Source organism: Macrobrachium nipponense, chromosome 25 (genome assembly GCF_015104395.2).
Source record: "Macrobrachium nipponense isolate FS-2020 chromosome 25, ASM1510439v2, whole genome shotgun sequence".
In the NCBI taxonomy this organism is placed as follows: domain Eukaryota; kingdom Metazoa; phylum Arthropoda; class Malacostraca; order Decapoda; family Palaemonidae; genus Macrobrachium; species Macrobrachium nipponense.
This window is the reverse complement of record NC_087214.1, coordinates 10,761,555-10,770,896: the sequence shown is the minus strand read 5'-3', so window position 1 is coordinate 10,770,896 and position 9,342 is coordinate 10,761,555. Positions and strand designations below refer to the sequence as shown.

Sequence of the window (9,342 nt, the reverse complement as noted above, 5' to 3'; positions counted from 1 at the left end):
AGAAAAAGCTCATTTGGGAAAATAAGAGGGAAATATAAAATAGCACCACAGCTGACCACATAAGGTACAAACATTATGTAAAAACAAATTTCAGCGAGGTATGTAATTGAATTTTAATCCTTAAAACACGAAATGTGAGTCACGATGCTACTGCTTCATCATCTTAAAGACAAACAAAGAATATTAAATTAGAGTGATTTACATAATACAATAACTGAGTAGCATAAACTCAGTTGAGTCTTGAAAATAAAAATTCTCTGATTAATATATAGTGAAATATATTTATTTCACTATTCACACTTCTCTCTGTTTTCATCATTTTTTCCTCAAAAGGTCACAGCAACCTGAGCAGTCTTGCTTTGCCAAATAATCTTTAATTCTTATGCAAGTTCATTTTTACACACTTACAGACGATTGGAGGTTGTGTCCCAGGTCAGCTTAGAACAAACCGGTAAGTTCAGGAAAAAACGGACAAATCTTCTCTCTCTCCTTTTTACATATATAATGATATATATATTTATATATATATAGATAAATATATATCTAATATCTATAAAGTATTATATAAATTATAAATTAAATTATAATTATATATATTAGGGGCTTGTTGGGCCTTGTATGATAAGGCGCCCTATGAGGTAATGTTAGACTAGCGATAATCTTACGCTAAGTCGGTTGTATTGCACTTCCATCTCTTCAATGGAGTGTCTGGGGGTTTGTAGATCACTTACGAAGTCGGTATTATCTTTTACGACGATGTGTTAAACTCATGGTTCGGTGAGGTTCTTGTAGAAAACACGAAATATAAAAATAGATATATATTCTTCTGAAAGTTTTACATGGTGAAGATCAGGTATGATTGTACAAGTCTTCTAATAACGATAGCTTGATCGCTTCTGCCAATGATGATGGCTAATCCTATTCCTCTACATGATAAAGCTTAGGTAAAGAGGTACAGGTCTTCTAATGACGATAGCTAACTCTGTTCTGCTTGTCTACCATCTCTGTTACAAGTATGAAGGAACAGACAGTAGTTCGAACATATGAACATACTTACAAATGACATAGTTTCATACGAACAACACAATCAAATGAGACACGCTTACAGATCACGTAGGCCGTTTGAATCATAGGTCGGGGTAGTTGTCTCAAGCAGGGGAGCTTGGACTAATGTTTATAAACAATGAATGACTACAGGTGCGGCATGTCAACTTAGCCTACATACTTATTGTATACGTCATCTTTAGCGTCTCTAGTCTGATCACATTCCTGCAAGCAATCTGGTCTTTTATATATATGGACTAACATTCCATATTTTTATTATGTAAACACTTACATTAGCTCGGTCAGCTACCAAAACCAACTACTGAATATTACTCAAACTTGACTTGCATTTGACTTATAGGAGTGTGATACAGACACTATGTGAATATAATATACTATAATATATATATATATATATATATATATTAGTAAATAAAAATTCATGGTGTACATGAAGTTGATTCAAGTAATAAAAAATATAAAACAATGATATTGGTAAATAATAGTGATCACGTGATATATTATAATGATACAGTTTTTCACTCATCTCTTTAAGATACTTATGCTACAGAAAATACTAATGTACTCTGATAATTGCATAGAATGAAGATTAACATGATAAAATCATATTTTAAAACTGATAAAAAATTTTGCATATATGAATTGATAAAATTATTAATGTTTATGCTGATTGATTCGTTGATTTTTTGCTAATGTTAATAGAGCTGGTTCATTAATTCATATACTTAACTCATAAATACCTGCAGATATTGGTAAGAAAAAAAGGTAACAGATTGATTATAGGCTAACTGTTTGTTTATACATATGTATATGGATTCTAATAATTATGATTAATATATGTGCACTTTAAATAGATTCCTATTGCTTGTACACGCAAAGATATATTTCGATTCTGTTATTATGATCATTTATATAAGAGATTCCTATTGCGTACACGCAAAGATATATTTCGACTCTGTTATTTATGATCATTATATATAGGATACATGATACTTTATTATATATAGGATACATGACCGAGGTTATACTACTTCACTTTTAACTAGCTTTCGAACAACTTTTCGTCCATTACACAGTTCCAGACAACCACCTTTTCAATGGTTAAAACAAGGGGAAAATTTGCCTGGCGGGTCCAACGTTCTATTTTGCGCTCATACTTATTCTCTGCATCCTAAGCTACACGATTCCGTTCGCGATGAAAAAAAAAAAATTCATCCCAGCACGAGTCCTTCGCCAGCAAAGTAGAGTTGAATATCCTTCGGGGTCGTAATCGTCTGAAGTATGTCCCTTTGTAGTCGAATTCCGACAGCCGCTGGAGCATTCTGCATTAAAACGAGATTAACGACGAGATACGGTGTCGGTCGAAGAAGTCCATGAAATTCCTTTCACATTGTAGGCGGTTGTTACTGACTGTAGTCGTCCGCTGCGACGAACGATTTTTTGAAGTTGCGATGTGAAACTCTCGTACTGCAGGATACTGTAACCAGGTTCCATTAATCAGCCTGCAAGTGAAATTATACTTGTCACAAGGGCAAAAGTAAATTCAGACGACATCCAAATACAGGGGAGGGAAGAGAGCCATTTAGACCAGACTTAACCCACATGAATTGGCTGATATTTTGGAATTCAAAAGAGTCGTTGTACAAACTTTTTATCATGGCATTAACAATGAGTGAACCTATCCAGGTCTATGATGACTGTAAAAATATCCATTAATTATAACAAATAAACAGATATCAATACAAATCCCAAAGAAAATTCGATATTACTGGTAGTGAATTACTAGACAAAGAAGTGGAAAACGGAGCTATTTGTAAGATTGCCAGGCAACATAAGAGTCAAAGAGAATATTAATCATGATTCTATGTGCCCAAACAAAAGTCAATATTCAATTTTCTCGTGCGCATCCTCTAAAAGTCTCCAAACACTATATTGTAATTGGGGCGCAACGTAAGCCGGAGGCATACGTAAAAAATTGATAATATCCCCTGCAGTGTGCTGAAAACGGTGCGTATGAGGTACAATCAACTTAGGTAATGGTATCAGGTAAAAGCCTTTAAGTAAGTGCAAGTTGGCGAAAAAAATTTATTCTAAACCTAACAGAGATAAGATGTCGTCGGTACATCGCACTGGAAACTATCGGGAGGGATCGTTCCTTGTTTAAGCGACAGAATCTACGCAGATACGCGAAATCCGATCTTTTATGGCATGACGTTTGAGGGAAAAATTATATGGGCTTATGTGATTTCCTAATGACTCCTATTACTAACATTTGTCAACTTCGTCATTTATCTCTATTTGAAATTTCATTGGGAGTCTATACGAAGGTATGATATAGCTTTATGTTTGTCTTAGACCGTATTTTGTGTTAAATTACATCCGGTTTTTTTTTCCAGAGATCACTCGCTAGTGGAGAAACTTCCTGGTATTCAGGTAGAAGATAAAAAAAATTCTGCTGAATCACCTCTGCTTGAATGACTTTACGGATATTACTTTAGATAGATTATCAGAGAGATTCATCCACGACTGGTTGGGCAGGGATTAAAAAAATTAGCAACAATAAAAAATGCGATATTTATAACTTCCGTATCCACGATATGTATACTTTTAGGGCTTTGTTCGCGGAAATCGTTATATTTCAGAGTGTCGGGAAGGATTAAAATTTCATTTCCCAGCAAAGTCTTTTACACGCACTAAGACATTCGAGGGTGCAGCTTCTCGAGATTTTGCGTGCAAAGTGCGACTTGCGGTTGTGGGAGAATTCTGTTGGGTCATTTGAACAATGTTACGATTTATGAGACAAATGTATAGTTCCTCTATATAAGTTATTATTTGATTAACTGTCTCTTTTTTGTTCAAACGGATTTTAATATGTTTGAAGGTTTATAGGATTTTCCTTTGATAAACACGCCTTTATTGCAGGATGTAAGATAATATTTTGTATACCCCTAGATGAATCTTACAATTACACTAGATACAGATCAATGTTTTTTATAATATAGAGGTATCTGTAAACGCTCGCTATCCGGACTTCTCATTAAGAGAATTCGAAAACAACAGACGGTGAGTCGTAAATACAGGATATTACGTTCTTACTAAAGAAATAAACAAGATATTTTTCTAATTTTTACGGCGCGTACAGTCGGGCTTTGATCCACCAACTATTATAAATAAACTACGTATTAAAAAAAAAAACCAAAAACCTGCTCTGATTACTTTATTTACGGTCGTGTGTTTCATAGGAAAAATCCTTTTTAATTCAAAAAGATATCGGTATGTATGAACCAACATCGCTTTTCCCCACACTGCTAGAGTCGCTTATTGTGTGGAATTTGCTTTGCTTTGAAAAACTTCGGCAGTTTTTGACTGACCTTGACCGCCTGACTAGGTGACACAGTCACCGAGTTTGCTTGTTTGATTCTGAACGGGCTACTGTTTCTATTTCTTTTGTAATAATTAGGATCCTTCTCTTTATTACCATCGGCAACGTATTGTGTGTTTTTAGCATTATGTTGCTGGTTACGTATAAAGCAATGAATGACGAACTATTAGGAACTGAGCGATTACTAATAAGACAAGTTATCACTACTGCATACAATATTAACTGTTTGTACTTCATTCTTTGCTAAAAATTTGAAATAGTGAGGGATCCTGGTCAGCGCATTTAGCTGATGAAAGTTTTTTACAGACATGTTATTCCTTGCAATCCAGCCATATTTTTAAAGTTGAGTTGAGTCATTGAGGTTCGATATTTTATATAACTCAAAAAAACTCAAGGCTAAAAACTGCGATCGGGACTTTGAACCAAAGGAGCATATTGTCAGGACCCGAAAATAGTGTACCTCTAATTTATATAGATTTGTACGGGTGTTCCACTTGTTTTTTTTCGTGTGTTTTTCTAATCACTACGGTGCTTAACGACCCTATCCATGCATCTGTATAAAATACAGACGTCACTGCGTAAACGCTATTCACTGTTTAATATGATTTGTTACGTAAGGGATTAATAATCACCCAAAATGATAAAATTAACATAGTATATGATTATGATATTTCAGTAGAACTTCTGGAAACAGACACTCAAAGATAAAAAAAACTACGCAGTAGCAAAATCTCAATGATGTAGATAATTTCTGTAAAAAAGTAAGATAAGAATGTCTCGTAACTTCAGCCACAGGAATAACGAAATTCGACCTGCAAAGGAAACACTCAAAGTTACTCCAAATGAATAAAAATTGTACTTAGCTTGCTTTTGTGGGAAGTCACGGTGTTCCGATAACGACACACGGCTTGGTCCTCCTTCTCTATTTAGGGGATAACCTACATGCCTATATGGATGATCTTGTAATCTTTTCTAATACCTTAGAAGTACATTCACATAAAGTAGAGCTAGTGCTACAGAGACAAAGACAAATAATCTCAGAGTAAAATATCTAAATGTGAGTTCTTTTTTAAAACGAACATGTTTATCTAGGTTTATGTGTCTGGTCAATGGTCTTAAAAGTAGTCCATGGTAAGGTGTCAGCTATTCATAACTTTCCGGTACTTATTAACGTAAAAGGGGGATACAGCACTTTTGCGCTGTAGTGGGTATTACAATCGTATGTAAATATGTAACTCTTCAATCATGACAGCTCCTTTAACAGATCTTACGAAGAAGAGCGTAGATTTATTATGGTCTGAAAAGCATCAACAGGCGTTCGATATCTTAAAAGCGGAAAATGCAGCTTACCTAACTTAAAAATCCCTGATTTAAATAAGGAATTTTTTTTTATTGCAACAGACGCCTCAGACCAAGGGGTAAGAGGGATACTACTTCAGTAATATGATAAACAGTTCTTCCCTATAGCTTTTTATTCACGTAAACTAAAGCCCTCTGAAAGTAAATATGCAGTAATAAGCAAGGAAGGGCTAGGTATCTTTAACTCACTAGTACATTTTAAGTTCATAATCTATGGCTATCCTGATAAAGTCCTTACTGAACATGAGTCCTTTACCGAGTTTTTCAAAGGCTTTAATCACAGTCCAAAAGGAACTCGGTGACAAATGATCATTCAGGTCTTTGGAGCCAAGATAAGATATCTACCTGGGAAAGCAATTATCATAGCTGACGCATTATCCGCAAATCCCGCACCATACTGCAAAGAACCATTAATTAGACTAAAAAAATATAGAAAATATCCGTGCCTATTGTTAAAAACCGTATCTAAACAAGAAAATTCCTTAAACCAAGAGATCGCGAGCATTGAATATCTGGGTCGGAGCGCAGAACTGTTACAAACTGAACAAAGAGTCAGCAGCAATAAACACCAAACAATAAACACTTCGAAAACGGAAACAGGGTCAGTGGCCTAGGCAAAAACAATAAACACTTCGAGCAGAAACCCTAAAGCAAAAGTATATTTAAAGTATGTGTATCAGAATAATGTAATCAAATGTAATATTATATGTAGGTCCGTGACGAGAAAACCCGAAAGAACACAGCAGATGACTAACGACCAGGTAGTAGTAATAATCTCTTTCATACCAATCGTCATAAACTGGTTGCATTCCGTCATCCAGGGTTTCCTACTATGTCACAGAAAGCCAAATCACTGTTTTACTGGCCTACAATGCTTACAGATATAAAAAGCACATAACTAATTGTAACACGTGTCATGAAAACAAGGGATACACTAGGATACCTGTCAGTTAAGGGCCTATCCTGTGCCAAATCAATCCTTGAAAGAATATACGTAGAATTATTAACAGAATTACGAGTCTGACAGAGGGAATAAACACTTCTTAGTGTTAATAGTTCCTTGACACGTTATATAGAATTAATAGCACTAAAAACAAACACCGCAATGGAGTGCGTTAGGAATATTTATGAGTGCTAAATCAGTAAACATGGAATTCAACACATAATAATCTGTGACTCGGGTGGTGTAAATCAATAATAATCTCCTTAACACGTTGTGTGAATTCCTTTCCATTAAGAAAACCAATAATATATTTTATCACCCAGAGTCAATCGGTTTGGTAGAATAACTGATAATTAAATAGGAAGTGTCAATGTCTTACGAGTTACAACTCTGATATTGGATCCGAACTGGATTATAGCGGTTCTCGCGGTTTTAAATACCTTTATCATTTATATCTTGTATCTATAGAATTGATGCCGCAAGTAGCCTTATACGGTACGCCGCTAGAACACTTTTCCACATATTCAAGCCAACCATTAATTTATCAAATATATATATAAAAAAAATATATAAATAAATAAATAAAAAAAAAAAATAAAGATAAAGATAAATATGGATACAAGTGGAGTCAATATAATACACTGCCGTAAGAAGTCGGAAGGGTTACAAATTATAATAAAAAAGGAATCACGATAAAATCAATAAGCAAAACGTAACCATAGATAATTATATATCCAAATAGATTGCGTAAAGATTTGAACTCTAACTTAACGCTTTAGTAATGACAAATAAGCTAAAAGTTCAAACACATATCCAAAATCTACTGACATATTGTCTGTCCCGGTGATTATATTCGTAGTCAATGAAAAAAAAAATCATCCCCAGCACGAGTCCTTCGCCAGTAGAACTTCTTGGAAACAGACACTCAAAGATAAAAAAAACTCGCAGTAGCGAAATCTCAATGATGTAGATAATTTCTGTAAAAAAGTAAGATTAAGAATGTCTCGTAACTTCAGCCACAGGAATAACGAAATTCGACCTGCAAAGGAAACACTCAAAGTTACTCCAAATGAATAAAATTGTATTAGCTTGCTTTTGTGGGTAAGTCACGGTGTTCCGATAACGACACACGGCCTTGGTCCTCCTTCTCTATTTAGCGGATGACCTGGTTTTGGCTTCAGTTTCCCCTTTGTGCGCGTTGTTTCGATGATTCGAGCCCTTGAAAGATCCGATGCTGCAGACGCGTTCGGTTTGTTTCTTGCAGTGCCGGGGAAACGCTCACTAACGATGTTTTCTTGAATGATTCTAACGAGAGACGAAGCTTCCGTTGCCGTAGGAAAAGGACACGTCGGTTTTGTTTCTTGAAGTTATTCACTAAACGATGATACTAAGTTGCTTGACGAATCTTGTTGTTTTCTGAAGTCGCTCACTAACGATGATACTAGGTTGCTTGAAGAATCTGCTGCTTCCGTCGTCGTTGACTTCTTATGATACATGATTTATTATTCTGGTTTTTTCTTCGTAGGACGTTGTAGAGTTTTCTGGTTACGCTGGCCACCAATATTAGGGCTTGTGCCTTGTATGATAAGGCGCCCTATGAGGTAATGTTAGACTAGCGATAATCTTACGCTAAGTCGGTGGTATTTGCACTTCCATCTTCAATGGAGTGTCTGGGGGTTTGTAGATCACTTACGAAGTCGGTATTATCTTTACGACGATGTGTTAAACTCATGGTTCGGTGAGGTTCTTGTAGAAAACACGAAATATAAAAATAGATATATATTCTTCTGAAGTTTTACATGGTGAAGATCAGGTATGATTGTACAAGTCTTCTAATAACGATAGCTTGATCGCTTCTGCCAATGATGATGGCTAATCCTATTCCTCTACATGATAAAGCTTAGGTAAAGAGGTACAGGTCTTCTAAAGACGATAGCTAACTCTGTTCTGCTTGTCTACCATCTCTGTTACAAGTTATGAAGGAACAGACAGTATTTCGAACATATGAACATACTTACAAATGACATAGTTTCATACGAACACACAATCAAATGAGACACGCTACAGATCACGTAGGCGTTTGAATCATAGGTCGGGGTAGTTGTCTCAAGGAGGGAGCTTGGACTAATGTTTATAAAACAATTGAATGACTACAGGTGACGGCATGTCAACTTAGCCTACATACTTATTGTATACGTCATCTTTAGCGTCTCTAGTCTGATCACATTCCTGCAAGCAATCTGGTCTTTTATCATATATGGACTAACATTCCATATTTTTATTATGTAAACACTTACATATATATATATATCATATATATATATATATATATATATATATATATATATATATATATATATATATATATATATATATATATATGTATATATATATATATATATATATATATATATATATATATATATATATATATATATATATATATCTTCAGTCTATGACAGGGGTTATGTTCCCGGCAGTGCTTTAACCCAAAAAACTGCAGGTACCGGAACATCCTAATAGTAATGGGAATAAATGGTGCTTATGGCACCTTACAGCCCCCATAAAATCAGGTTAATGGTGCCATGAGCCC

The 9,342-nt window shown here is 35.0% G+C and overlaps 1 long non-coding RNA gene across 1 annotated transcript in view; it reads left to right on the top strand.

Annotated features, from left to right (window-relative positions):
* The first annotated feature begins 414 nt into the window (after positions 1-414).
* Positions 415-9,342, top strand: part of LOC135199156 (uncharacterized) — a 10,872-nt gene continuing 1,944 nt past the window's right edge. The window contains exon 1 of the long non-coding RNA XR_010310936.1: positions 415-451. This is a non-coding gene — a long non-coding RNA (uncharacterized LOC135199156). The remainder of the gene's footprint in view (positions 452-9,342) is intronic.